The following is a 6,000-nucleotide window of genomic DNA, read 5'->3' on the forward strand; positions in this document are numbered from 1 at the left end:
GCTCACTGGAGGGCAGGGTAGAGATCTGTTGTGTTTTACCGCGCGGGATTAGGCGAGCGGTCTATAAGGCGCTACAGTCATGGACTGTGCGGCTGGTCCCGGCGGCGGTTCGAGTCCTCCCTCGGGCATGGGTGTATGTGTTTGTCCATAGGATGATTTAGGTTAAGTAGTGTGTAAGCCTAGGGCCTGATGACCTTAGTAGTTGAGTCCCATAAGATTTCACACACATTTGAACACTTTTTTTTGTGTGTTTCCTGAAGGCATCTGGTTCTGGCACAGTGCCAGTGATGGCCGTGTGTTGATTAGAAGGAGGCCAGTTGAGGGCCTTCAACCAACCTGTCTGCTTGCTAGACACACTGGACTTAGACCTGGAGTTATGGTCTGGGTTGTGTTTTCGAATGGCAGCACAAGCACTCACTTGGTTATCCCTTGCAACCTGACCGCAAATTTGTACGTCAATCTGGTGACTCTGCCTGCTGTGCTGCCATACATGAACAGCATTCCAGGGGGTGTTTTCCAACAGGATAACGCTCGCCCACATACAACGTGAAACGTCCCCTTTGAACAATTATACATGACTGTCCTTAAACTGACACACAATATTTTTAGCGCAACGCAATCTGACTTTCAGAAATCCCTACCAAAGAATGGCCCTGACTAACATTAACCTATGCATTTCACAAATCGCTTACCTTACAAAAATCTTGGTTACTCGAACTACTGCAATACAGAGAGCGCCACTACTGCCAGCTAAATAAAAGATTCAAACTACGGAAGGCACTAACTACTGATAGGCATAGTTAGCAAATGAAAGATTTTAATACAGAACAAACAATGTATTTACCTTAATAGTCATAATATATATAGCAGTTCATGACAAATTACAAAACTCCGCCATCTCTCTCCCCACATCCACCACTGCTGGCGGCTCACCTCCAACTGCACAACGCTACGCGCTGTTCGCATCCAGCTGCCTAACACTACAATGGAGAGTACTACAACAATGCAAAGCAGCCACAGACTGCACACAGCACAGCCAGTGGTTTTTATACAGAGGTGGCGTTGCCAATAAAAAAACCTAAACAGCATACTTACATAGCCCCCATGCTCCCCACAAAAAATTTTACAAATTGTTTTGGGCAGTGGCCAATAATGATTTGATGAAATTTTTCATAATTACAATAACAAAGATATCAAATGCACACACTTATTTATACAATGTTGGTCAAAAGCTAAACTTTCTCACAGTCCATAAAGACAGTCCTAATCGTTCATCACAGTAAAACAGCAGTGTTTTTCTTAAAGTCTGAGCAGTAAAAGAAAATGCACATGGTAGTAGTGGATTTCCATGCAGTCTTGAAGAAGTAGTGTTGTCCTTCCAACGGAAAGACAGTGCTGACTCTCGACTTGCAGACAAGTAATGGGCCACAACAGAGCAAACCCACAGCAGGGTCATTCGACGTTTTGAAGAATATTGGTAGGTAGGTCATCACAGAGCAGACCCACTGTAGTCCTGGTAGAGAGTACGGTATTGGTGGGCCACCAGAGGTGCAGACCCACTGCAGTCCTTGTAGAAATAATGGTATTGATGGATCAGCAAAGGTGTAGACCCACTGCAGTCCTTGTAGAAATAATGGTATTGGTGGGCCATTAAAGATGCAGACCCACTGTAGTCCTTGTAGAGATGGCTAGCAGCCATCCGTTGCGACTGTGCAGGTGCACAATCACCATCGAAGATTCTTGCGGAGAATATAGCCAAGTCCATAAACCACCACTTGTGAACGCGCAGAAATTTTTTTTTTGAAATGTCCTTCGAACCAGCAATGCTGTTATCCAGTCCCTTGCTGAATTATTAACACACATGCAAACACTATCAGTCCCTACTTCTCACATATGATCCATATACTATGACCAACAGAACCGTGTGCAGTGAAATGTAACTTACAAGTTACTTAATTTGATGAACTGGTGTCAATTTCAATTTTATAACATGAGAATACAATAACAAAGGTATAAAATACAACATTAAAGAACATAACAATACAGATAACATATGTAGTACAGGCTTTACAAAAAAATCGAAATAAAATATACATCAGTGTTACAGGAATTATGACATGAGTACATACATAAAAGATCAGAATAACTTTCGAAACATCAACTTCACACATGAGCATTAAAACAAAACAGAATAAATAATGTCTAAACATCTTTACAAAGTAAATAACACAGTATTAGAAAAATTCTACAACATAGCTCTCATCAGCTAAACACATAAAGACAGGAAAAACACAAATACACAAGGGTACACAAACATATAGAGGGATGACACAAAAGGAAAGGACAGGGTTTGTTTTACTGCAGTATTTTGCATGGAGATCTCCCTTTGTTCATCATTATTCCCAAAAGTACTATCTAAGCCTGCTTTCTGTATTCTGTTCACATCCTCTTTCAAAATAGTTTTTCTCCACTGTAAACTACTTTTTTTTTTTTTTTGGCCGAACCATTTCTTATATCTTCTCAATGCATTTCTTCCAATTCATCATAGTTAGTTTCTTATATAGTCTACCCCCTCTTAAGCTAACTTAAATCTACTGAGCTCAGATGCTAAACTAAGGGACGAGGCAATGCAGCAGCACAAAACAAGTAACACAAACATCAATGACAAAAAATTCAAACTGGCAAAGCAATTGCAATATTACAACTAATATAAGGCACTGTGCAGCAAACAAGAAAAATAAATCAGTAGTAAACTGGCTTAACAGAGTAATGCAACGTGAAATTTAGTAGCACTATGCCTGGCAAACAGCAGCAGCATCTAAACATGACAAAGCTCAAGCAGAAAAAATATTACACTAAAAATGGCCATGTCTAATACCTATGTCACATCTTAACACTAGAGTGATGCATCACAATTTATTCTACAAAAGGAATTACCAAGTACTTGGAAAGAAAATTCTGTATGCAATTCCTGTGAAGGGAAATGTCTTTTTGTGCTCCTTCGTTTTCTTTAAGTACATCATGAAGTTATTCTTTACTGGGTCTGTAGGCATAAAATATTTATATTAGTACATCTATAAAATTTTATTTTAACCAATGCTACAGTGCAGTTAGAAACTAGATATCAAACAAAATGAGCAAATATGTACAAAGAAAGGCATGAAACATCAGTCATTAGCCATATGGCACTTCATAAGTTAGTAGAAATTCTCTCAATTCTCGTAGAAAGACACTTGTCATAATCAGGTGTGCAAATGTACGAATATTTACCATCAGTTCATAAGCATTTCAGTAAGTAGCACAAAGTACGAGTAATCGTATGTTTTCAAGTAATGAGCGTGTCATATTTGCGATGCTTTCTAAAAAGGAACGTCAATAGCGAGGATATGGCCTCCTCTTTTTTTTTTTTTTTTTTTTTTTTTTTTTTTTTTTTTTTTTGCACCTAATGGCTTTCTTTTGTCAGAGGTCTACCTCTCAGGTGGGCGCCCAAAACGCATTACGCCAAGGTCACTTACCTTTCTTGCTGAAATATTTACGACGGCAGTTTCCGCCACAGTGACAGTCTCACATAAAAATATTTCACAGGTCAAGAATTTGGGTTACAAATCTGTAGAAACAAAATCCTATAAATATAACAGTGTCCAAAAAAATTTTCGTCGCCATTGTAATACATTCACGCATTTACATACATTTCATAACTCTTAAAGTACAATTCTTGGTTTCCAACATCCTTTTCCACAAATCAGAGTCCCTAACTACTACTCATTATTCATATATGTATTCGTCGACACTTCTTCAATATTTCATCATTATAAATACATAGCATAATCAAATTCCTCATATACGGTAGCATCATCTTATTGATCATAAACATACCTCAGCAGCATAATACACATCGTCATCGAAATAATATCATAACACCTCAGTCAAATCTTAAAAACGTCGTAGCTTTCTGCAATAGTTTCAAAACTTAAAAAAATTATCTGCTCATGTCAAAAGTGTCATCTGCCTCAAACGTACTTTAAAAGTCATAATCCCATACCAAATACGTCATTCAAAGCTCTCATAGTATCACAATGGTTCCGAAAAATATGAGCATTTCACAAAGTACAGACAAAATACAATTTCATAAGTGTGAAGGTATCCAACTGTAATAATTGCGTAAACATGTGTCACTGATGTAGTAAAAAAAGGCCATATGAAATGTCCCCTTTGAACAATTATACATGACTGTCCTTAACCTGACACACAATATTTTTAGCGCAACGCAATCTGACTTTCAGAAATCCCTACCAAAGAATGGCCCTGACTAACATTAACCTATGCATTTCACAAATCGCTTACCTCACAAAAATCTTGGTTACTCGAACTACTGCAATACAGAGAGCGCCACTACTGCCAGCTAAATAAAAGATTCAAACTACGGAAGGCACTAACTACTGATAGGCATAGTTGGCAAATGAAAGATTTTAATACAGAACAAAGAATGTATTTACCTTAATAGTCATAATATATATAGCAGTTCATTACAAATTACAAAACTCCGCCATCTCTCTCCCCACATCCACCACTGCTGGTGGCTCACCTCCAACTGCGCAACGCTATGCGCTGTTCGCATCCAGCTGCCTAACACTACAATGGAGAATATTACAACAATGCAAAGCAGCCACAGACTTCACACAGCACAGCCAGTGATTTTTATACAGAGGTGGCGTTACCAATAAAAAAACCTAAACAGCATTCTTACAAACGGTTGTAACGCAACATGCTCTATGGATCCCTGGCCAGCTTGACCTTCAGATCTGTCTCCAGTTGAGCACATATAGGACAACGTCGGACGATAACACCAGTGTCATCCACAACCAGCATTAGCCGTCCCTGTACTGACCGATTACGTGCAACAGGCGTGGAACTCAGTCCCTCACACTTACATGTGGCACCTGTACAACACAATGCATGCATGTTTGCAATCTTGCATTCAACATTCTGGCGGTTGTGCCGCCTATTAATGTAGCAGAAATTCACATTTACAATTGCATATCACGCACTTTAACGTGTGATCCTGCAACGATAATCACTTAAATATGTTACCTAGACAAATGTTGAACCGTGATTCATTTTCAAAGAATATTCTTAAGAATTTGTTTTATTTACTAGCGATTTATCAAGAACAGTAACACATTTAATCACACTATGTAAGTGTGGAAGTAGTTGCCAGGAAGTAACTGATGAAATCATAACCAAATTCCTTTTAACAAATGGGAATTTTATTCACTTTAATAGTGCCTAAAAGCGTTTTTTAAAAGAAACAGATTTAAAATTATAATCAGAAAGCACCCTCTAAATATCAAAGTTACAATTTATTCAGAGGCAGAAAAAACAAGTTTTGACTGTATGAGCTTTCGGGCAGAGAACCTCGCCACTTCCTTTTGACACGGCCGTAGTTACAACCGCTCACAACAGTCTGTGAAAGACTACACTGGTGCAAATCTGCAACACACCAGATAACTTTGAACTAAGAGTTTTAACAATTTACATAAGCACACAAACTATGTACCCCCTGTAGGAGGGATGGAAATGGTACAAAACACTAATAATTAAAATATTAACCTTGCCACTGAAGGTGCAACTTGCTTTTAACTTCTAAGAAAATCTTACTGCGAAAGGGTGGCAACTTTATATAATAAAATGATCATTTAAATAAAAGCCCATGAAATGCAATCTTATATAAAATTCTACAAGATACGCCAAACAACAGCTAAGATGCTCTACAGTACACAGATAATGCCTCTCAAGATCATATGCAATAATATCAAAGTTTCCAAAGGTCAAAACATATTTCAGGTATTAGGCCGTTCCACTCCAAGGAATAAATTCGTTAACACACCAAATCCGACAAACATGACAGAGGCAGCTACTAAAGTACAGTAGATTGAAAGAGAAAATTGCCGAACAACCCGAACCACAGGTTGCTCTAAGCCGCTCCTACTCCACAAGGGA

The sequence above is a fragment of the Schistocerca americana genome, chromosome 6, assembly GCF_021461395.2.
Source record: "Schistocerca americana isolate TAMUIC-IGC-003095 chromosome 6, iqSchAmer2.1, whole genome shotgun sequence".
Classification (NCBI taxonomy): domain Eukaryota; kingdom Metazoa; phylum Arthropoda; class Insecta; order Orthoptera; family Acrididae; genus Schistocerca; species Schistocerca americana.